The following is a 25,627-nucleotide window of genomic DNA, read 5'->3' on the forward strand; positions in this document are numbered from 1 at the left end:
AAAAATTGTTCCTGTGTTTGTGAGTATTTTTTCCCTCTTTTTTCTCTCATCTAAATGTCAAACAACTTAGCTTAAATAAAGCACAGCGTTCTTCATCGGGGGCTTCTCAAAAAGAAAACAACACCACAGAAGGCGTCTAAAAAGCCCCTAATTAATGTTTCTCATTGATTTTTGTTTTAGTGCGATGTATTTTATGAAAAAAAATATGAATCCAGAAGGCACTCTCATTAAAATCATTAGCAGCTCAATGTTAGCTGAAAACAGCTCATTCTTTGCACTGCAGTGTTTAAAAGCACATTCACACGCAGTTCCTTATTAACATCACAGGCTTGTGCTCGCTGAAAACTAGCATTACGTTTGTCAGGTACCACTGAGTGGTGATGAGCACAATGTTTTTTTTTTTTAAAAAGCCCGATCAAGGTGAATAATAAGAACCTAGGGTAGCTGTATCATGCCTGTCTATTCAGGACTCCTTTCATGCATACAAGTGTGAAAACGTAACATCTTGAAGGATGATTTCTGTATTCTGCTTTTGAATTATAGTAATGACTAAAAAGGGGGAAATGTCATTTTTTTGCCTGGTGGGGCCTGCTTCATCTTGTAAACGGGACCAAGAATATGTGAGGAGAACAGCTGAAGTGCATTAAAGCAATTTTCTTCTTCAGTAAAATGCTTGGGCTAGACATGCCTGGCAACCACCAAGATATGGGGGGGGGAGGCAGAAACTTACTGAAGAGGGGGCATAATCGTCATCCCCATGTGATGATGCAACTTCTGGTGCAACCCGGAAGTGATGACATCATTAGGGTTGGCAGGTCTCTCTTCGCCACCAGCAGGAGGTTTTTGGGACGGAGCCTGAGGAGGGCGGGGTTTGGGGAGGGGAGGGACTGCAATGCCATAGAGTCCAATGGCCAAAGTGGCCATTTTCTCCAGGTGAACTGATGTCTATCATCTGGAGATCGGTTGTAATGGCAGGAGATCTCCAGAGAGTACTTGGGGGTTGGCAACCTTAGCCGTCATGCTGGGGCGATGCTCTAGCACTTGACAAAAACCTGGACTGAATGCTACAGCATTGCTCCTGCTGCCTTCCAGCATTGCCTTCCAAGTCACACCAGAAATTGCATCATCATGCAGGGATGATGATCACGTCTCCCCATTTAGCCGGCCAGTTTCCACCTGCTGACCAGGTAAGCATTGGTGGGTAGAATAGAATGGAATGTTTATTAATACAGCACAAGCCAGACAACAATATATATAAACTCTTATTAAATACAAACCATTAGTAGCAGTCACAATTACCTGGAGGTCTCTCCCCATAAGTGAGCAAATGGGAACCCTACTGAAAGAGCTCCCAAAGTGCCGACCAGCTGCTGAGATGCTTTTGCTTTGGGTTTTGCCGTACAGGCTCCACCCAAAGGCTGATTTTGGCTATATGCAAAGTATTAGCAGGGCAGGCTGGTTTGATTCCATTTGTGATAGACCCTGAAGTAGGTGTGTAAGTCCAAACTAGATGTGAGCTGGCTAATTTGTGACTAGGACCTCTGGCAGTTTTCACAGAAAGCCAAGAAATTAGTGTTCAAATTGGAACTATGGTGCTTTTCTCAGATGCAACCCCTGAATCAATATTTCCTCCATAGGGTAAAACATTCAGGTATCCATATGGGATAAATCACTCAGGAGGGGGCAGTTAGATAAGGAAAATAGCACACAAAGAAAGGATTTATCCCTGCAGTACTGAACCATGGCTGAGCATTATATCTGAACCAAGGTATTTTAGAATCAAATTTGTTCTTTTGTTGTTTAAGAAATGGTGTTGCTTATGAAGAATATGTCGGTACAAAGGCTTGGAGTAATTAGTGAATGAATGAATGAATGAATATTTATTAATACAGCACAAGCCAGACAACAATATATATAAACTCTTATAGTGAAATGATGCAGACTACCTTAATGATATCTTTGTGACTTGTCTGCCATTTTAGGAAAAGGGGGGGAATTCCCCTCAACCCCCTGCTCTGTTAAGTATTTTTATAGTTGCCCTAAAGTACAGGGCTATTAAAGATGCAGGCCTAAATTTAAGCAGCCTCCATTTAAGTTATTCATTTAATAATCAATTTATCTTTTGGATTACAGCAAATGATTGGGTAGTGCTTTTGCACAATGACATGCATCACTTTATTTCCTAGTTCCTGGAAATAGTAGATTGACTGCAAAATTTCTGGTTGCAAACCCAGTAGTCGATGGATTTATTCTTGCTAACGGTGTGGCCAGCTGCAAAATTCACACTGTTGGCATTACATTTCATTGACTTTTTTTGATCTGATGTCCATTAATGGTGCTGTCAACCAAATTATCATACAAAAATAATTACACTGCAAGTAAAAAATTTAGATCCAGATACGAACAGTAAATCTCCATTAATTTAAAGCTCAAAATATGTTAATGCTTTGTAATATTTTTTATTTATAGGGAACACAATAGTGAGGTCATCTGTAATAAACATGTTAATACTGAACCTTGGAAGTTTCACCTCTCAGATCTGTAAGACATTTATGGCTGAAATATGGGAAAGAGATCCTTAAAATCTTGTTTTATGGCAACCTCTATGCAGGACTATAAAACACTCCTGTGAATGAAACATAAACTAAAGAAGATCTATGTTTTACTAAAGGGGTCTGCGCTTATACTTATAGCTCGTTTGACTTCACCAATATTCTACTTGCCTTTGCTTCATGAGGCCAGATTTAAACTTCTCATTACCTTCTTCAGCTGATGGATTCACATATAACTTGAATTAAGTAATGCAATGTAAGAATTGTTAAACTGTACTTTAACTTGAAAATGAGTAGAACTGCTTTATTTTAATATGTTGGTTATGCTTATCTTCATTTTTCGGATGTAGTTGGAAATGTAGAACCTTCCAGTGTAATGGTAAGGAGAATTACACCGTTCTGAGAACATTGAATTTAGAAGGGTGTAACTTTCCTTAGGATTGCACTGAAGGATTTTTTCATATAACTTTTTAGGTTTTTCCCTGAGCAAACTATTACATGAGAAGGACAACACTTGAACTGGACTTAGCTAGTTACTGGAAATACTCGTATTGTTTTTCATAAATTGTAATCTGCTCAGTAACAGACATGTCATACCTTCATGGGAGTACAGGTTTCTCAGTATTCTGTGGTATTTGTGTATTTAAAATATTGTAACCCGCTTCTGTCGCAGAACCAGGATGCAAAACAACGTATGGAAAATTAAAATCACAAATTAAAGATTTGCAGAAATAAAAGCATAACCATATTACAAAAAAAAAATCCAGAAACATGTCAAAATAACATTATGATCTACCTTCACTCCTGTTGGGTTTGCAGTTTTTCCTAAAATCCAGGAGGTTCATTTAGGGTTTTCAGGTCTCCCCGGTCACCAGTGGGGTATGAGTGGCAGGGTTGCCAGATCCAGGTTGGGAAACATTTGGAGATTTGGGGATGAAGTTTGGGAGGACAGGGACCTCAGTGGGGTACAATGCCAAATGTAGGGATGTGCATATCAATATGCCAAATGAAAAAAAAACACACCCAAAAATACATTTTCACTAATTTTTTTTTTTGGGGGGGGGGTATTACCAGCAAAAAAAATGGCGGCAATAAACGGGAGCTGAAAAAGTGGATCCCAAATAATGCCAAATTTATTCGACATTATTCAGGACCGCTATGGCCCTGCTGCCATTTTTTAGCTTCCCACCTCCCTCACTTACCTGTAGTTTGCTTCAGTGCAGCAGCCAAAGAACTAGAGGACTAAGCGGAGCTGGCTGGGAGCTTCCAGCCAGCCCCACCCCTGTTTCCTTCAGTTGGGCTTCTCTGGACCCTGGAGAAGGCTGGTGGGATTGATCTAAAAGATCCGAGGGGTAAGGGTCAGCATTTTTCAGGTTTTTTAATCTGAAAATTTCCAGGTTCAGTAAACCCAAACCTGAAAAATACTGATTTTTTTTTTTGCACACCCCTACCATAGAGTTCACCTTCCAAAGTAGTTATTTTCTCCAAGGCAACTTATCTCTGTAGTCTAAAGATGAGCTGTAATGCTGGAGGATCCCCAGGTCCCACCTGGAGGCTGGCATCCCTAGGTTCAATGTATCCTTAATAGACTCAGGAAGGCCTTTCCATAAAACCAGAACTGCCTCAGAAAAGGCTGTGACTGGACTGTGGCTGATTTTAGTTGCCTAGGTGAGATACTAGACAAAAGAAACAATTGGGAAGAACAGTTACTGCACAGGCTCATATGAGGAAATATTACATTTCAAGTGGGTGGGTCTCAGTTCAAGAAGGGCTTTAAATAACTAGCATTCTTGCATTGTGTGCAATGATGTCATGACAGGATTAATCTACTCAAAATGGCTAATTTTAGGTAACAGTTGAGCTGCTGTATTCTGAAGCAACAAATTGCCCAAAGGCAGCCTCATACAAAGCTTACTAGAATATACCTATTAACACCACTAATAGGTTTAACGTGCTGCAGGACTTGCCTACTGAGTTGTCTTCTAACCCCATTGCCCCTGATGCTCAGGAGAGTACACCATTTAGCCCAAGCTTTGCCTTTACCCCTAAAATATCCTCAAATGTTGGCAACCCCCAAGCTTGCATAGAGGAGGAGAATGGAAGTACTGACCAGTATGACACCTTAAGTCTGTTAGCCTCGCAGACATTTCTTATTTCCAAAACCCTCCAGAAGATCTATGACAAATTGGACATTTCGGAAATACAACTATCACGCTTAAACTCCCCTGATCTTGCACCAAAAGGTTCCCTTCAGAAAAACAATCTTCCTGCACCTATGCACAGAACCCCACTTTTTTGAAGGCATGGAGTACAAAGGTCCCACTATCCTAATCACCCTACCCTTATCCCTGATAGCTTCAGGATCTCTTTAAGCATACGTTCTTACCAGGGGCGTGTTATAAGCTGGCATGGGAAATGGCGAATTAAAGAGCATTTAGCATTCTTATTGCACTGCCAACCAAGTGATATTGACTTGAAATACTTTGATAGACTCCCAGGATTATTAAATGAACATCGTCTGTCCCTTACTTTTTATTCCCCCCGTATCCCAGCGCTGATCCTTGAAAATCAGGACCGACTAATGACATTCGGCATTTTCCCCAAAGAATCCTTTTGCACAACAACAATAGCACCTCTGCTCTCATCTAAGATCCCTCCCAAGCCCCTCTTTAAAAAATCAACTAAATTTGCTCCCCAAAACCAGGCTGAGTCTCACAAGGTTGATAAGCCTTTAATAGATCTGTCTCCAACTAGTTTAAAGAATGCCTCCCCAGTAGATTCAAATCTAAAATTCATGTACCGTAAATCAAGCCTACCACCAGATTCTAGATGCTCTCTGCTCCAGCCGTGTAACCCGGTTGATGATATACATGAAATGGAGGATGCAAAACTAATTAGTTCTTTTCGCATTCTCCCAACAAAGGAACAAAACAATATAATAATGAGGCTAGGGAACCTTAAAGATAACCTTACCCAGATTAAGTCAGCACAGGCCCATTTACCCCCTTTTAAACCAAGGGTACCTTCCCTTTCTACTAGAACTGAGCACCAACCTAACTCCAAATACACGGTTGATATGACTCCTGACTTAGTAAGCCAGCCAGCCCAAGAGTCTGACCTATTTCAAGGCAATGCCCCGGTTCCTCTGGAACCAACCATAATAGTGTGTCCTCCTACAGCAGATTCTAACTTGCTTAGGGAGACGTCTCCTACAGATCTCCCTGATAAGGACTGACTCTCATCTTGCTGCAAATTTCTCAGCTGGAATGTTGCTGGATGGGCAGCTAAACTTACTGATCCTGACATACAGTTATTTCTCTCAACTTTTGATATCATCCTTGTTCAGGAAACTTGGGCCACAAATGAGATCTTTCTCCCAGGCTTTACCTCTTTTACCCAAAAAGCAATCAAAGGCTCTGTGGGCCACCCTCGTGCAGGACTAGCATGCTTTATCTCCACTTCTTTAAGCATAAGCTCAATTGACCTTCTTTTGGCTGAAGAGTTGGTGCTAGCAGTTAGAGTAAATCTGACTTTTTCTTCACTTATTTTATTTTCTGTTTATATTCCTCCTGCTAGATCAAGTAATACTGCACGAAACTGGGCCCGTCTGGGAGAACTATTTGATGACATCAAAAACAACCACCCAACTATTCCAATTCTTATGGCTGGTGATTTTAACGCACGAATAGGGCCGGATGATAATACTCTCTTCCAAAATCTTATAGGGAATTTTGATGAATCTTTCCTGAGTTCCCTATGGTATACTAGAACTTCCAGGAACTCGGTAATCAATTCTTCCGGCTTAAGTCTGGCCCAATTCGCTATTCAGAGGAACCTAATAATAGTAAATGGGCGATCACAGATCGACCCTAATGGAGATTTCACTTTTTTTAACCAAAATGGTGCCAGTGTTATTGATTATTTTCTGGTTTCATTAGATCTCTTACCTCTAATCAGTAATATGGAAGTCTGCGATTACATGGGCAGTGACCATCTCCCTATCTCTCTTTCAATCAACCAATTATGTGTTCCACACTTAATACCGTCCTACCATCAAATATTGCACCAATCTCAAAAAGCCCTAGCTCGTGTTTACTGGAGCCCTGAGCTTGATTCCTTGGTGCGTGGCAAAATGCAGCTTTTGGAGGTGACTTCGTTGAAAGCTGCCCTCCTTGAGCAAGAGTCCGCAGCTACTGTCTTAAATGTTTTTTTTCAGATTAATTGATTTATTTAAACCTCTATTTACTAAAGAAATCACCTCAAGCTTGCACGCTCTATACAAACGAAATTCTTGGTTTAACCGCGAGTGTAGACTACTCAAACGAGCAATAACCAGGAAACATAGAGAATTCAGAAGGAACAACACTATTTCAGTATTGAAGGAATTGTTAACTATTAAAAAGAACTACAAGGACTTGGTAAACTGGAGGAAAAAAGAGGCCCTATATAAAAATTGGAGGAGCTTGATTACAGCTATAAACAACAATGATAATTCAACCTTCTGGCGGACTGTGAATTCTTTAAGTAATGGCTATGTCAGAGTCTCCGCATGTATCCCGTCTTCGGTCTGGGTAGCTTACTTCAAGAGCCTCTTCTCCTACTCTGTGGAAAACCAGGGTCTTATACCTGTAGCACCTTCTATTTTGCTGAATTCCTGGCCAGATGTGTCTCCTAAGGACATTAAACTGTTCATTGATCGCCTACACTCAGGCAAAGCCCCAGGTCCTGATCTAATTCCCTACGAACTTTTTAAAGTCAACAGCGAATGGTGGGCCAACATTCTTGCTCCTGTATTCACACAAATTAATGCATCAGGAGCTATTCCAAAATCTTGGAGACATACCATTATCGTCCCAATCTTTAAAAAAGGTCAGCGCTCTGACCCAAGCTGTTATCGTCCAATCAGCCTTTTGTCTTGCTTAAGCAAATTGTATTCCTCCTACCTATTAAAGAGGCTGTTGGACTGGGTTGAGAGTAATGACATCCTTGGCTGGGAACAGATTGGCTTCAGAAGGGGTTGGTCTGTCATGGACCACTGTTTAGTGCTCTCCCATCTAGCCGAGAAATATTCCTCCCCCCCGAAATGGCACCCTTTATGCGGGTTTTATGGATCTTAAGGGAGCTTTTGATACCATCCCGAGGAAGAGGCTATGGTTGAAACTATCACATTCTACTATGGATAGGAGGTTACTATGGCTTATCCAGCAATTTCATACTGACCTCACAGCTCAGGTTCGCTGTGGCAACCAAGGAGAACTAACCGAGCCTTTTGAACTGGCCAAGGGAGTTAGACAAGGTTGCCTCCTTGCTCCTCTCTTGTTCAATCTATACCTGAATGATATGGCAACCAATTTCTCAGAGTTTTGCCACCCCCCAAAGCTTGCAAGCCATTCCACCCCGATTCTACTCTATGCTGACGATGCAGTTCTCCTGTCCCGCACAAGAATTGGTTTGAAAAGATCTTTGCAAACTTTTTCTGAGTACTGCTCTAGGGAAGGTCTTAAAATAAACCATCATAAATCTAAGATTATGATCTTCACTAAGAGGAGAAAAATGCCTCTTTTTCGCTGGGTATTAGATGGCTTTGAGGTTGACCAAGTCAAGGAGTTTGTTTACCTTGGCATTCTGTTTTCCCATAACCTAAATTGGAATGCCCATTAAAAAGCAGTGTCCAACAAAATTAAACCTGGGGTTGGTGCTATTGTCAACTTTTTTCACACCAAAGGTGGCAAATATATTCCAGGGGCTATTTAGGTTTTTAACCTGAAAATTACCCCAATTATCCTCTTTGGTGTTGCCATCTGGATTACAGTCATCAATGAATCTATAGATCGTCCACTGCTTCAGTTCTTACGAAAACTCCTAAATGCCCCTCGATGTGTTGCTGGCGTTACACTTCGTTCCGAGTTTGGCCAAATGTCACTTGAAGCTAGGGCGTGGTTGGCCGCCTTTAAACTCCACCTTAAACTGTGCTTTAGCACTGAGGGGTTCCTAGCTTCTCTGAAGCATGACCCTTTCAAATCCTCATGGCAAAAAATCTTAGATGAGAAACTGGCGTTGCTGGGCTTCTCGCAGGATATGTTATCAGATCTTGGGAAAACTGAAGCTTTTGCCAAAATTAAAAAGCGCATTAAAGAGCTCGATTATAACAGCACTACTTTTCGTGCTCGTCGCGTCTGTTCATCCCAGTTCTTCGGAATACCCCCTCCACGTGGTCTGCCTGCCTATACATATTATCTTACAACTCCTCGTCTCTGTAGAGCTTTTTGCTTGGCTAGATTGAATGCTAACCCTTCTATGGTAATGCAGGGCAGAATTCTGAATATACCATACTCAGACAGGATCTGCCCTTGCTCTTCTGGCTCTATTGACACATTAGCCCATGCCCTTTTGGAATGCCGCTTTTACGAGGAACTTCGATCGCACTATATTTCCCCCCTTTTAATATACAAATCCAATGCCTCTGTGACTGACATAATGCCTTTTTTACTAAGCGACAGGGACCCTAAGGCTACATTGTCAGTGGCAAGATTTGTTTCAGTCCTTATATCCCTCCAACACTAGATATATGCTGCTCAAGATCAATTGATCAAGGAGCTTCTAAGGGATAAAAGGAAAGGAAAGGAAAGGAAAGAATAATCTTGCTGTGAAGCCCAACCTCTGCTAACCATCCAGTCCCTGGCTTGACCCACTTACTGGAGCAGGCAGAAGACACCACAGGAGGGCCCATCGAGCCTTGTGGTTGGTGGAGCAAAAGAAGGAGCCACCACTCCAGGTTTGGGAATAGCCTAGGGTTGCCAGGTCCTACCTCTCCTCCGGAGGGAGACTTTTAAGGCACATCTCAGGATCGCGTGGCAACGCATGGACGCGCCGACGCCTGTACGCATCAAAACCGGAAGTCCCGCCTCGTGAGAGGCCTTATGCCACTCAAATGAGTGGCATAAGGCCCCTCGTGAGGTGGCGTGTACGCGCATGCACGTTTGCCCGCTGACTGTCAGCTGGTCGGCGGGCAAAGGGGCAAATTGCCGGGGGGTTGCCCGCCACCACCGGGCACCTGGCAACCCTAGAATAGCCTGCTAATTGGAGGATAACTAGCAGGGGTGGAACTGTTCCTGTCCAGAAGGGCAAAATACTATATAGAAAGGCTCTCAGTGTACCTCAGTGTATCCCCTTTTCCTCTCTTGTTTGTCAAACAAAACAAAAAAGTCTTCACCCGCTGGTGAAAGACTGATAGAGACAGACAGATCTCCCCAGGGAGGGAGTTTCAGAGTTTCGGTGCCACAACTAAGAAGGCCATTATTCTCCTTACACTCCTCTCTCCAAATTGTTTTTGCCCAGCCAGGCTCAATTTTGAGCCTGGGATCTTGTTGACAGATAACAGGAACTGGCTCTAGCAAAAGGTGGTAGACGATGGGGGCGGAGATTCAGCATTTGCCTGCTCCCCTTTTTAAATTTAAATTTGCACCTCCACCAAGGTTTGTACCAGTTTGCGGGTAGCCAGAGTCTGCTGTAGTTCCACCCTATTTAATAACAGCATTGAACGGTGGCTCTAATAATCAGACCTTCTAAAAAAGGTGTGTCTGTGGCAAGAAAGAAAGCACCAGTTTATTAATCTTCAGCCTTCTAAGGAATTCTTTTTATATTCCTTTTCAATACTCCAGTTGGGATTTAAGAAAAGAAAAGAAAAAAGAAAACATTGTCTCAAAATAATAGCCATTCCTTTCCAGATAAACGATCAGCTCAGTATCATACTGAGAAACTGGGCAACACATGAGAGGAGCTCACAAAGACAGAAGCTTCACATTCATGTTTTTAATTAAGAAGAGGCAGGATTTAGCAAGTCATGGCTTTTATCTAAACACTTCTGACATAACTCCACTTTGCAGCAGCAAAATTAAGACTTAAAACCACATTAGCAGAAACAGATGGCTTTCAAAACCTCTCTCTTTTTAAAGTGTTAGCATTGCTTTAGATAAAGCAGAGTCTGAAAACTTCAGAAAATAATTGCCAGATGCAGGTCTCACGAATCAGTTTTGTATGTCAGTGCACACCATCCCGACAAATGCGTTATTGTTTTACTTCCTATAATAAAGTGATAGGTCGGACACATCAAAGACTATATTTTGAACGTTGAGCAATGTAACTAGACACATTGTGTTTTATTACTCTGATTGTTAACTTTTATTGTACATCAAAATACAAAAGGCATTTAGCTACGTTTTTATATCATTTTAAAAAGGCAGACAAAACATTATATGGCTCACAGCATGCATAGCTGAAAAAAAATATATAGGGCATAATCCAGGGGAATTTAAGCAGTTTTTAATATATTGAAACTTTTAATGGGAGATTTAGGCACTCCCCCAAAGATATAAATGGGACTTAGAAATGCTTATCTTTGAGAGGTTTCTGTTCATTGAATTCTTACCAACGCCAACTGGGATTGAGCATCTAATATATTAATGTCAACAATTTGGCCCCAGGGTTGCACACGGGATGTTTTTATAAAAATGATGCGGATAACATTTGATGGGAACCATGACAGTTCTGTGCCAAATCCTGGTGTCATACGACATCACACAGATGCTTCAGGTGGTTGGTTGCTGTTGCCACCGAATGGTCTCCTCAGGGACCTGGGAATAAAGTCCTGCCTCTGTTTTCTTCTACTCTGGTGCCATGAGTGGATCTTCACAAGGAGCTCCAGCATGCCAGACCATGATATTTTGAATCTGCCTTTTGGTGATTGCTTCTTTAAAGCCATTTACTGAACTGAGCTGGTGTATGGGCCAATAAAAATGGACACAAGCAAGAACTTTTCAGTATAACTGGAGCCCTGACCTGGATGGCCCAGACTAGCCTGATCTCGTCAGATCTCAGAAGCTAAGCCGGGTCAGCCCTGGTTAGTATTTGGATGGGCGACCACCAAGGAAGACCAGGGTTGCTGTGCAGAGGAAGGCACTGGCAAACCACCTCTGTTAGTCTCTTGCCATGAAAACCCCAAAAGGGGTCACCATGAGTTGGCTGCAACTTGTTGGCACTTTACACACACACAATGCCTGGTTTAGCCATGGAATGGCTCCAATGAACAAAACGCAGGGTGCTGCTGATGGAATGCGGCTTTTCCTATTTGTTCCTTCCTGCTGTGTCTTCATGGCACACGTAGAGCTGGCCTTGATAATAAGGGGCCCTTAATTGTGGGATGGGATGTAGGTGATGGATGGAGTCCAGCAGGAAGGAGGAATTAACAGAAATTACCTCCCCATATGTAAATTAGGGTTGCCAGATCTCCTGCTCAGGTGGGAGACCACCTGCTGGCAACCCTCATTGTCTACCACTACTCTGATTGGCAGTGAGATATTGGTGGGAGATAAATTAAAAAATGGCAGAGAGTGAATTGTGACATTACCTCCAAGGAGAACACAGAAGTGACATCACGTCGCTCTAAGAATCACTGGAAACTCTATTGTTTTACCATAGAGTTTCTGGCAGTTTCTAAAGAGTTGTAACATCTAACAAGAGTTGGGTTTTCTTGGAAATGAAGTCATGGCACACGTGTTACCTACACTCCCCTATCTCCCTGCCCCTGCAAGCTCCCAGTGGTTGCAACTCTAGTGTAAGTGTAGGTGTCCTTCTGTTTAAAGAAAGGCAAATTTGGATTACAAGACACAGGATGCTTCCCTGAACTGAGCTCCCCCTCCCTGCCATCTGTCCAGATAGAGAACAGCGATTCACAGTGTAATACCAAATTGGGCTACAGCTAGACTTACTTTGAATCCAATCTCTTACCACCCTAATGGATCTAATACTGAATACTGATGAGATTATCTCAGCTTTAAAAAATCGTTTCATCCTGCAAACATGTGTTGAAGAGAAACAAAAAAATGTAGTCCTCTATGAAAAAAATTCTGTGAAGAAGTAAAACGTACCACATTCTAGTATGAAGATGGAATTTGTAATTCTGCTTTACAAAATAAAGTAGATTAGCACTTATTGATTAAAGGGATGCACACACTGAAGCAATTTATAAATTCAGGGTACAAAAGAAAATGTTTGTTTTTACTCTTTTTAATTATTTAACATGCAGTGACATTACTGTTTTGCCAACAGCAGCACAATAGGTCCCTGATGAACCGCACTGAGTTAGTAATAATTAAACCATCAGGCAGAAGTAAAGGGTGCAGTGTGTTATTAAATTAACATTCTTAAATAATCATTCCTTTGTTTTCTCAAATAAATTCTTTCTGTGATTCTTTTAACTCGCCATACGGAAATGGTGGTTCTACTCATTTAATAGAGAACACCAAATACTGAGGGGAGATTAGACTGTGCAAAGAGAACTAAGAGAAGAGCTCATTTTTGGTGCTTTTCACTAGTACAGGAGAAATTAACTCCTAGCTGCCAGTTGACTGGAGGTTTTTGGCCTTAAGGGTTTATTTTCATACTTATCTGAAGTGGATATCACTTGGGCTCAGGAACATCAAAAATGAAGGGGGAAATGCAAATATAAGAAAATCTGAAAATTGATCTTTAGACTGAGGAAGGAGCTACGTATTGCTGGATGTTGTGCGACTATTATCATTGGGGCAGATTGGCCATTAAGGCTGCTAGGAAAAGTCCTAGTGGGTTGATGGCCTGGGGGTTGTCCCCCCACCTTTGCCAGGGCTCCCTCCAGGGTAATAGCCCTGGACTGGATGAGACTGGCCTTGCCTTGCCCAGGGCTATCCTGAACCAGATGAGACTCTCTTCATCTTACACAGGAGCACCTTTTACACAGGAGCACTTTGCATCAGAGAAGAATATTCTTGCTTTACCCAGGATGTTTCCATGCAAAATGAGAGAATCCTAGCCTCATCTGGCACTTCCACTGTGCTCCTCCCTGCTTTGTCCAGGGCAGCCCCATGCAAAAGGAGACTCCTTGTCTCATCCAAACTACCCTGCACAAGACGAGATTCTCCTTACCTAAGGGGAACCCATAAGGAGCCCTGTGGCACAGAGTGGTAAGCTACAGTACTGCGGTCAAAGGTTCTGCTCGCAACCTGAGTTTGATCCCGACGGAAGTTGGTTTCAGGTAGCTGGCTCAAGGTTGACTCAGACTTCGATCCTTCTGTGGTCAGTAAAATGAGTATCCAGCTTGCTGGGGGTAAAGTGTAGATGACTGGGGAAGGCAATGGCAATCTACCCCGTAAACATACTCTGCCGAGTAAACGTTGGGATGTGACATCACATTATGGGTCAGGAATGACCCAGTGCTTGCACAGGGGCCTACCCTAACCTTTAAGGGAGACCCATACAGGAAAAGACACCCAGTACTCACCCAGGACTGCCTTGCATGAGACAAGCCTTGCCTTGCCCAGAGTGGCCCTGCATAAGAGAAGACTCTCTTTGCCTCATCTGGTGAGATGAAATGCTCCTCACCTTGTTCAGGGTGGGGCTGCACAACACTCTCCTTGTCTGGGACTGTCCTATGCAAGAGGAGACTTTTCTCACCTCACCTGGGACTGCCCAAAGTGAAACAAGACTCTCATCACCTTATCCTGAGTGGTCCCATGCAGGGCAAATTTCAGAAGGTAGCCGTGTTGGTCTGCAGTAGAACAGCTAGATTCGAGTCGAGTAGCACCTTAAAGACCAACAAGATTTTTAGAGCACAGGTTGAGTATCCTTTATCCAAAAATCCAATACATCCAAAATGATCCCAAATCCAAAACTTTTTGAATGCCCACAAAGGGTAATAAAATGGCACATGAGCAGGCTGGTCACCCCAATGGCAGGTTCCCCACGATGTCCCACCTGAACAGACTTATTAAAAAGATTGTATAAATCTACCTTCAGGATATGTGGATAAGGTGTATGTGGGGGTGTGGGTGTTAAGTGCCGTCAAGTCGCTTCCGACTAATGGAGACCCTATGAATCAGTGTCCTCCAAAATGTCCTATCCTTAACAGCCTTAACAGGTGTATATAAAATATAAATGAATTTTGTGTTTACACTTGGGTCCCATCCCCAAGATATCTCATTATGTATATGTAAATATTCCAAAATCCGGAATTTTTTTTAAAAAATCATTTGCTGTTGTAAACAGTCATACTAGCATCCTAATAATGTAAGGCTATGATCTCTGAACTCCCAGCTTTCATTAAAACTAGTAAACCTTTAGCCCTTTTCTTTGCAGAGTTACTAAGGGAAATGTGCAGTGCACATTTTCTTTTATAACTGCATGGAATAGGGTTGGAGACCTACTTAAAAAAAAACCAAAAGCTGGGGATTCCGAGATTGTGGCAATAGATTAGGGGCTCAGTGTGGCTCAATGTGGGTGTTGTGTACAGAGAGATGAAACCAATGGACACATTTCACAGAAAAGCCTGGGTCTGTAGGCTGGGGTGTCAGCTACCCATGGAATTCTCTACCAATCAAAATCCTACCCCTTTTGCAGTGCTTGCACAGGTCACTCACTGTCATGTAGTTCTCATCGGTTATCTACAGAGGCATAACAATTGTTTACAGAGGGAATGCTACCTAGCAAAATCCACATGAGCAAAGACATCCAAAGCAACACATGTATTATATAGAGGATGGTGCTGAGTTGTTTTCTGTTGCCCAAGAAGGCCGGACCAGAACCAATGGGTTGAAATTAAATCAAAAGAGTTTCCGTCTAGACATTAGGAAATTTTTTCTAACAGTTAGAGCAGTTCCTCAGTGGAACAGGCTTCCTCTCGAGGTGGTAAGCTCTCCTTCCATGGAAGTTTTTAAGAAGAGGTTAGATGGCCATCTGTCAGCAATGCTGATTTAGGCAGATGATGAGAGGGAAGGCATCTTGGCCATCTTCTGGTCACTAGGGGTGTGTGTGTGTGGGGGAAGGTCGTTGTGAATTTCCTGCATTGTGCAGGGGGTTGGACTTGATGACCCTGGTGGTCCCTTCCAACTCTATGATTCTATGATTCTAATATATAGATCTTGGCTACTTTTGTTACATGTTCAGTTTATTCATTGCCACCAAGGAAGAATGTCAGTGATGATGGCCAGACTTTGCTACACTGAAGAGATCATCAGTCTTGGATAGTGCTTGAAACTTCTGCCAGGTCCAGCTAGGCCTGGTTATCATCACAGTTGTCTTCCATGTTCCCTGATGGGGTTAAAGCTAACAGCAATGGCTAGTCTCACAAGGCCTGATTAGTAGTAGGGGCTGGTGTTACTATCGTTTAGGCAAGATGTTTGTGTGTGTGTGTGTGTGGGGGGGGAAATTCACTCAAATCTTGACAGTAGCAGATATTTGGGTCAAACATTGTATCAGTTTCTGAATGCTATTCTGAACTTTCAAGTAACTTTAAAAAATCTGCAGTGCTTTCAGGATTCTGCTGTATGTTTATCCAGAAACATTTCTGTATTTGCAGCATTTTCATAATTATTTATTCCAGGATTCCAAAGCAGTAAATGATGATCATGCTTTCTGTGATGTCTGTATTATCACAATACTTAAAGACTTACAGACTTTTCCTTCATTTTTTCACAATATGAATTTGTGGTCCTCAGAGCAGAGAGAGGTGGCCAAGAGAGGAAAAGGGAACACGGAAGTACACTGAGAACCACGTGGAGTGAAACAGCAGATGGGGAATTGGTGTGGTACAGGGGAGGAGTGGAGAAGAATGAATCCTGTATTTCTCATCTGCTACTCCATGAAGCATTCCAGGTTGCCAGCAATTGGCTGGTACAACCAGAAGGCTGCCAGGTCCTACCCGGAAGGCTTCCAGCCAGCGTGGTGTAGTGGTTAGGAGCTAGGGTTGCCAGGTCCCTCTTCGCAGCAGGCAGGAGATTTTGGGGATGGAGCCTGAAGAGGGTGGGGTTTGGGGAGGGGAGGGTCTTCAATGCCATAGAGTTCAATTGCCAAAGCGGCCATTTTTCTCCAGGTGATCTGATCTCTATCGTCTGGAGATCAGTTGAATTAGCAGGAGATCTCCTGCTACTACCTGGCAGTTGGCAACCCTATTAGGAGCGGTGGACTCTAATCTGGAGAACCAGGTTTGATTCCCCACTCCGCCACATGAGTAGCGAACTCTAATTGGGAGAACCAGGTTGGTTTCCACACTCGTACACATGAAGCTGGACCTATACTTTCCAGTTGGGAATCTATGCACCACCAGTCTAGAAGCTCAAATCAAGTCACACCCCTTTAAATGCTGCTTTGTAATTGGCTTACTTGACAGTGCTCACTGCAAGAGAAAATTCCCCCTCCAAAACCCAATTGCTGCATAAAAAAAGCATTTTAAGAACAAAAAACGGAGGAATCTGAAAGAAATGGGGGGGGGGAGAAATCCAAGCCTTGGTTTTTAAAAAAGCCTTTCTTTTGCTCAGAAAGAGCTCCCAGGAAGCAGGAAGCATTTGAATCCCTGCCTTTTTACATGCTGTTTTGTGATTGGCTGTGAGAGAAGCCAATCTTCTGTGTCCTGTGCTTTGCCTTCTGCACAGAGATTTCAGCCGGGCTGAGCTCAGGGGAAAGAGAAGAATTGGTTTAACAGAGGAGTGGAAGACCCAGACATTGCGAGGGCTGGCAGCAAGGTCATTTCTAATGGATGGAAAACTCATGCAGAACTCCAAGGAACAACCGAGTCAGATAGGGGGTGAACGTGAGTCCAAGTACCCATTAGGGCTGTTGAAAAAAAAAAAATCAGTAAAATTCAGATCCGGCAAAATTCGACCCATTTTTATTAGGGAAATGCCGAAGTCCGATCCCCAATTCGGATCCGTGGAATTCGGCATGAAATTCGGAGTTCGCAAATAAATTCGGCCATTAAAAGCCATTAAAAACACATTCGTGGCTTTCCGTGGCTCCGGGGGGGGGGAATTTTTGGAGGTAGAGGTCCCAAACTGTCAGTGTAGCTTTACGGGATGCTTCATGCAAGAACCCCCAAGTTTTGTTAATATTGGGTCGGGGGTCCCGAATTATGGGGCCTGGAAGGGGTCCCCCCAATCTGCCCATTGGAATAAAGCCATTAAAAACACATTCACGACTTTCAGTGGCTCCGGGAGGCAGTTTTGGATGTAGAGGTCTCAAACTTTCAGTGTAGCTTGAGGGGACCCTTCTTGCAAGAACCCCCAGGTTTTGTGAAGATTGGGTCAGGGGGTCCTGAATTATGGGGCCCGGAAGGGGTCCCCCAATCTGTCCATTGGAATAAAGCCATTAAAAACACATTTGCGGCTTTCCATGGCTCTGGGGGGCATTTTTGGAGGTAGAGGTCCCAAACTTTCAGTGTAGCTTGAGGGGACCCTTCTTGAAAGAACCCCAAGTTTTGTGAAGATTGGGTCAGGAAACCTGAATTATGGGAACCGGAAGGGGTTCCCCCAATCTGCCCATTGGAATAAAGCCATACCTGGAGCTGCGGAAAGCCGCGAATGTGTTTTTAATGGCTTTATTCCAATGGGCACATTGGGGGGACCCCCTCCGGGCCCCATAGTTTGGGACCCCCTGATCCAATCTTTACAAAACTTGGGGGTTCTTGCAAGAAGGGTCCCCTCAAGCTACACTGAAAGTTTGGGACCTCTACCTCCAAACATGCCCCCCCAGAGCCGCGGAAAGGCACAAATGTGCACATGCACCCCCCACTGGGATCTCTCTCACACATAAACAGACACTCTCTCTTTCTCTCCCCGGGCCGCACAGTGGCTGGGCTCATGCACTCATCCACAACTGATTGGCCAGAAGAAGACCCAGCTTGGCCACCGATTGGCTGCGGGAAAATGCTGCTCTGGGGGCGCCGAACTTGTACGAATTTATCCGGCGTCTGCCTGAACTCGCCGAGTTCGGTTTGTCGTTTTCCCACCTTTTTTGACTTTGGTTCTATCCAAAGTAGAAACCGCCGAATCAGGGAAAATTCGGCTGTTTTTCTTATCAGATGGAACCGAATTGACAGCCTTAGTACCCATGCATTAATAGTAGAGAAAATCGGGATATAAAAACCAATTCTTCTTCCATTTCACCGTGGCAGGGCTCTTGCAGGTTTCCACAGCTTAAGAAGGTGGCAGCATTCTCCTGGCTTGGTGCCTCACCCTGTGGCAGCAAAACAGCCCTGAGTAAGTCTGTTGCTATGATATGTGCTGGACTAATTTCAGTTTAGTCTGCATTTCTGTACCCTTGCTTCCAAATCCTATGTCACAGTGCTATTTTGAAAAATATGTTTTTATGTGTCAAAATTGGTTCCATATAATTAATTCCATATCATACTACTACTACATATCTCAGGCTGATGTGTACAGGTCCTGATCAAATATACATACATTCCTAATCACAATTCATTATTCTTCATGTGTTCCAGTATTTATAGATAAATTGTACATATGAGATCATGAAACAGATAAACAGGAAATGGATTTTGTGGAGGAAGACATTTGAAAGCAGCCTTGCTTATTTCTCCTTTCATAGATTATGGGAGTCCTAGTAGTAGCATGTGGGTAAAATGATATCAAGTCACAGCCAACTAGGGTTGCCAGGTCCCTCTTTGTTACAGGTGGGAGGTTTTGAGGGTGGAGCCTAGGAGGGAGGGATTTAGGGAGGGGAGGGACTTCAGTGTCATAGAGTCCAATTGCCAAAGCAGCTTTTTCTCCAGGTGAACTGATCTCTATCGGCTGGAGATCAGTTGTAATAGCAGGAGATCTCCAGCTAATACCTGGAGGTTGGCAACCCTACAGCCGACTTATGGCAAACCAGTAGGGTTTTCAAAGCAAGAGACTATCAGAGATCATTTGCTAATGCCTGCTTCTGCATAACGACCCTGGTATTTCTTGGTGGTCTCCCATCCAAGTACTAACCAGAGCCGACCCGACTTATCTTCTGAGATGCAATGAGATCAGGCTAACCTGGGCCATCCAGGTCAGGGCAGTAGTAGCATACTCTGCCTCAATTTGAGAGTGTTTATTATGAGAATGGTACAGGATTTTTAAAATTGAAAATCATCTGAAAATAAAACAAAGAATGGCAGTTCTAAAAAAATGAAGAATCATAGGCTTTGATATGATATAGCACTCGTTCTGCCTCTCTAAACCTCAGTAAAAGGCTTGAGGTTGAATGTCTCTTGAATGACACTGGAATGTTCACATTCTTAGCACAGAACTGCCTGTCCCAAGCTCAAGTTTTAGCTTCACTCAGCAGTGTTCCTTGTTGGAGAAGGGAGAACTTTTGCTACTTTTGCCTGCTGAAACAAAATGAAGGTGGCATTTTTTCCAGCCCATCAAACCACAGTCCCCTTGGTCTTTCTTTCTTTCTTTCTTTCTTTCTTTCTTTCTTTCTTTCTTTCTTTCTTTCTTTCTTTCTTTCTTTCTTTCTTTCTTTCTTTCTTTCTTTCTTTCTTTCTTTCTTTCTTTCTCTCTCTCTCTCTCTCTCTCTCTCTCTCTCTCTCTCTCTCTCTCTCTCTCTCTCTCTCTCTCTCTCTCTCTCTCTCTCTCTCTCTCTCTCTCTCTCTCTCTCTCTCTCTCTCTCTTAAAAAGGCCACATTCCCTGTCTTTCCCATGTCAGAATAAGTTCACACCGTCTTTTTCCCTTCAGTCACCGTGATTAGCCAAAAAAACTATGATTTCAGATTCTACAAATGTAACATTTATTTGCCAATATCAAAATAAGATTCCAGAGTTCTAGGGAAAGCATCTCTCCCCCCACCCTTTGTCTACTAATGTAATGGGTGCTTATTTTCTGCATCTCCATGTTACTTGGGAAAGCATCAGGGTTTCATTGTAAATCCATTATGTCTTCCTAGGTCAGAAATTATAAATGACAACTAGTCCCCAGGTAAAGAAAAGAAAGTATTATTTTGTAAAGTAAAAAGGGGTTAAATCACTTTTTATCATGACTGTCCTCCCTGGTTATGACACATTCAATGTATTATTTAGCTTAAGTGCATGATTAAGAAAGAACTGGGGTACTTCTAGGGAGCATTTTCACAGACACTATACTTATGGTATCTCAATCTGTAGTACAGAAGAAAGAAAAATGACATGTCCTTTTGTGAACCTTTCCTTTTAAAATTAGGCTATAGATTATACAGTAGTGAGGGCCCCTGAAAGAAATCCAGGGTCAGAGATACTTTGTGTCTGTTTCTTTATACAACTCCCCCCCCAATGTATCATTATTAAAAATGTATTTGCTGTCAATAATTAAATGCTGATTATTTGATATTTAATGGGGTCAGGATTCCCATAGTCCCATAGTTTTAGTGTGAGCTTTTAGAAGTAAAAAAAAAAAAATGCTTTTCAGCTGGATAAAGAACTTATTATTGTTTCTTTGTTCTGAAAGTTTATCTTCAATTAAAAATTTAAAAAGGAATCTTCTTTAATCTTCGAATCAAATTAGTGCTAATTAGTTCTATTTTCTGTACAACATTCAAATGCTGGAATCTTAGTCATATCTTCAGAGTATTAATGGTGCCCTTTGGCTGCAATCAAGATTATCTTCAATTAGAAGAAATACAGTTAACTCTGTTCTATTAAGATTTATTGTTCTCAAACTATAGGGACATTTACTGGAGGTGTTGTGAGAATGAATAGCATTGCAAAGATATGTAATGAAACTACAAGGGAACCCATCCAAAAGTTTGTAAAACATCCAGCACTATGTATACTAACAAACTCCTGGTATGTGTACAATGTACTTACTCATCCAATGACTATTTGAAATGAATGATATATGTGGTTTTGCGTGTGAGTATTTAGTATATTTCATGTGGAAGGAAGCTAAAACCTTTTTTGGATCATAAATCCAAGATTTTTTAATAACGAAAATAGACAATAAAACAATGTAAGTTATGTGGCATGAAAGAATTGCAGCTTAATTCACATTTGAGAGTGAAAGGTTAAGGGACATTTGCTATCGTACCTTAAATCATTTTGTTTCACTAATGCATTTTCTCTCGGTGTGGAAAATAAGCTTACAAAGTAGACAGCAACTATATGCTAAAAATAGGTACATTTCAAAATTGTAACAGAAGAACCAGGCTCCATAAACATATTCTTAGTCTAAAACAACCTCTGATGCTTCATAAAACACCTTCACCAGCTACAAAACTTTGTTCTTTATAACATTCTTCCTTAATGCTAAGCTGAAACTGGGCGGTTTAAAAAAATTGCCCCTGAGAAATGTACCCTATGAATGAGAACAAAACGCAATGGGAAAATCTCTTGATGTGAACCTTCTCAGGTCCTTTCAGTAGCCCATTACACACAGTATTACACACATGAAAATTCTGTCCCAATCTCCAGCTTACACGTGGATCAGAAGTGTATGAGCATAGGCTCCATCCCCTTGATTGTGAACACAGTTTTTTTTAATGTTCTCAGTTACTCCATGTACCTATAGACTCTGTGCTCACAAGCTGGCAATTGTATGTATATAGGGGCAGGGGGCAGCACAATTTTGCCCACTCCCCCTCTAGGCATTGATTTCAAAACATGTAATTTTGTGTATTAGGAGCCCCGTGGTGCAGAGTGGTAAGCTGCAGTACTGAAGTCAAAAGCTCTGCTCACGACCTGAGTTCGATCCCAACGGAAGTTGGTTTCAGGTAGCCTGCTCAAGGTTGACTCAGCCTTCCATCCTTCCGAGGTCGGTAAAATGAGTACCCAGCTTGCTGGGGGTAAAGGGAAGATGACTGGGGAAGGCACTGGCAAACCACCTCATAAACAAAGCCTGCCTCGTAAACGTCGGGATGTGACGTCACCTCATGGGTCAGGAACGACCCGGTGCCTACACAGGGAACCTTTGCCTTTTTAAGGGTGTTCTACATTTAATCTAAAAATGTAAATGCAGGGCACAATTTAGGATAGCCTTAACACTCTTAAGGTAGCCTAAATGTTCTTAATTTTCTTCCTTTGCATGTGCCCAGCAGGTGAGGCGATTTTCTACCCAGAGTCATGGATGGTTGAGTCAAGTAATTAAATGATGTGAAGGGGGAACTATGCTTCCCACAAGGGTGTGAAAAAATGTGCATGTGCAAAATAATGTTGATAACACGGTTTTAAACAAACACCAAACTGCAAGACCTTTTAATAATACAGTATTTGTTTAAAACACTGACTGATTAATTTGCTCACTCCCATCAGGCTGCATGTCCATATGGGACACCCTGCTGATTACAATGTAGTGTGTGATTTAAATGCACAACAAATAACCCAATGAACAGGTTTGAACTGTTCATGAACAGCCTAACTGTGACTGGAAAACAGACCAAAAGCCAAACCAATGTGTGTTCAAGCATCCGTATTTATATAATCCTTGTGAGTTAACTTGACTTACTATAATTTAACATTAACTTACTATAATAGCATTTGTTATTAACATATGACATTCACAATAATTTAATTTGGAAATATTTTAGTTTTTGTATTTGCTGAACTCAAGAAATAACACTTACATTATAAAGGTCAATCCACTCCCACAAGTGAGTAAAACTTTGTTCACCAATTTAAATGGCAGCTTGGGAGATGTAGAAGCAAATCCCATTTTATAAGTTTTTAATGTTTTGGTATTTCAGAATAGTTTCCAACTGAGAGTGAAACAATAATGTCCCTACTATAGTTAGTGATGTGCAAGAAATTGTCACAAAAGCTTCTGGAAATTTGATTGATGAAATGAAAGATGCTTTTGCCATCAATTTACCAAGATTATTTTTTAATGAATGCTACTTTAAAAGCATATGCAAAATTAAGATCAGTCACAAAAATGCATTTGGATATGGCATTTAAAGAATGATATACATAATGTATTGGTAGTAACATTTATAACTCACAGATGTAAAATAATTCTTGTTCCATCGTCTCTCCATTTATAAAAGCTTGGGTAGTGAAAATGTTAATTACAAGCAAGGGAACCAGAATTATAATTTATTTTGAGATATTAATATCGATTGCACTTCTCATGATGACCTCTGATGATCAGGACTGGGGCTTTGAGCTCAAAGGGCCATAACCTAACTGTCTAATCATGTATCACATTATCATATAGGGCCATAATGGAATAGGTTTCTTGTAGAGAGACATTAGCTTATGCCAACAAGCCATGGCTGTACAGTACTTGCCCACACTATCATATCTCAGCCATTGGCCTTACTACAAAGCCAACTTTTAGTTAAAAGATTCCAACCAGCAGTTGGACCAGAATATTTTTTCCAATTAACCTTTTTCTAAAAACCAGTTTAAAAAATGTCAGTCTATGGAATACAGTTATTTTTTTCCCTTTGTGACATTAAATAAAGACTTATGTGTGAGTTCAAGTGAAAGTATTGGAAGAACATTAGCAGGTATTGTAACCTTTCTTCAAGGAATTACTCTGTTTAAGGAACCATTTGGTTCACATTCTCTACAGTCAGAGGAGCATGCCTGTTATATTAGGCAGGATAATGCTGCTGCGGTCGTCTTGTTTGTGGCTTCCTGGAGGCACCTGGTTGGCCACTGTGTGAACAGACTGCTGGGCTTGATGGACCTTGGTCTGATCCAGCATGGCTTTTCTTATGTTCTTATTCATACATTACAGGAGTGGAGGCACTGGTATTTGCATAGCTGCATCCCATATTGCTCTAGTAACAGCTGTAAAGAGAACCATGGAATTAAGCAAAGTTCCTTTTTATAGGCACTGTTGTTGTAGCCTGGGATCCAGTCACTGAGAAGAATCAGCTGTCCCATATATAAAATATATGTTGGCTCTTGTGCGCAGCATTTGTGAAAGTATTAAAAACTAACGGGTGATTCACTTGAACCAGACGTATATGTTATTTTCAGTAGTAGCCAAGTAGTACACAGACAATGCAGTCCTAAGCAAGAGTCACACCCTTCTAAGACCATTGGCTTAAAAGTCCACTGAGACTTGGTCTTCCCCCACACTTTTCTCAGTACCTCAGGCACTTTTTTGCGTTATATGTAGCACAACATGTGATTTTGAAATTCCACATCTGGAGCTCCAATCCTTAAAAAAAATCATGGCCAAGATGTTGGGAAAGGGGTGGGGTTAACTCTTTGAGTGACAAAGGTATACAACGATGTCAAATAAATAAATAAATCTTCCTCCTGTGATAGATAGTAACACAGTGCAGATCCTTAACTGAAGTAACGCAGCAACATTTAGAAACCTGCACAGCCAATGAAATCTCCAATAGTCAATCAGAATCCTTACTGGGCAAAAGCCCTACCTGGCCCCACCCACTTCCTAAAAACACTTGGCAGGCATCAGAAAAGGTGTCGGTGGGTGCCATGCCCCACTTGGGCACCATGTAGGGGACTCCTGCTGTTTTAGTTGTATAGGGATTTTGATCTGTGGTCAGAAGTAGGGATTGCAGAAATTGTCTACAGCAAATCCATTCACCAAACAAAGGCATGTTAACATTTGCAGCAACAACAGCATTATAGATCACAATGACACCCTTTGTATGAGCTCTTGAGGGCATATACAGAACAGGGGACCGTAATGACATCCCAAGGTCCAAAACAAAGAAACAAAGATAGCAAAGGAAAATAAAATAACAAAAAGAGGAAAACAGAATATAAATTTACTAGAAATACAACAGAAACATGCTGCAGCTCAAACTCTGTCAAGCAACTGAACAAATTCAGCTGTGCTTTCTCTGTGCAGAGGTACAAAAGTAATCACTTGAAACACATGGATCAAGCAGAGCAGACAAACCTGAAAATGTCTTGTTCTTTGATCCCTCCAGACACTGATTTTATTTTTCTACAACCTCCCTGGATTTATAAGGGAGACAGAAACAGGGAGAGAGAAAGACCATGCACAGTGTGTGTTATTGGTGACACTGTACTCTCCAGATGTTCTCTTCTAGTAACTTCCTGTAGATGATAAATAGCATGAAGGAAAAGATGACACTGTAATACATGGCAATATCTGGGGGGTCAATTGAACCCCCCAGCTATACCTTCAGAGGTCTCCAGTAGGGCTGTCAAAAAAAAAAATTCGGTACAGTTCGGATTCGGCCGAATTTGACCCTTGTGGGTTCGGTACGTGTCGAAGTCTGAACTCCCCCGCTTCGGATCCCCGGTAATTCGGGGGGATCCGGAGTTCGGGGGAAAATTCGGCCCCAGCGCGCCTTCAGAGGGATT

Source organism: Euleptes europaea, chromosome 6 (genome assembly GCF_029931775.1).
Source record: "Euleptes europaea isolate rEulEur1 chromosome 6, rEulEur1.hap1, whole genome shotgun sequence".
NCBI classification, from domain to species: Eukaryota; Metazoa; Chordata; class Lepidosauria; order Squamata; family Sphaerodactylidae; genus Euleptes; species Euleptes europaea.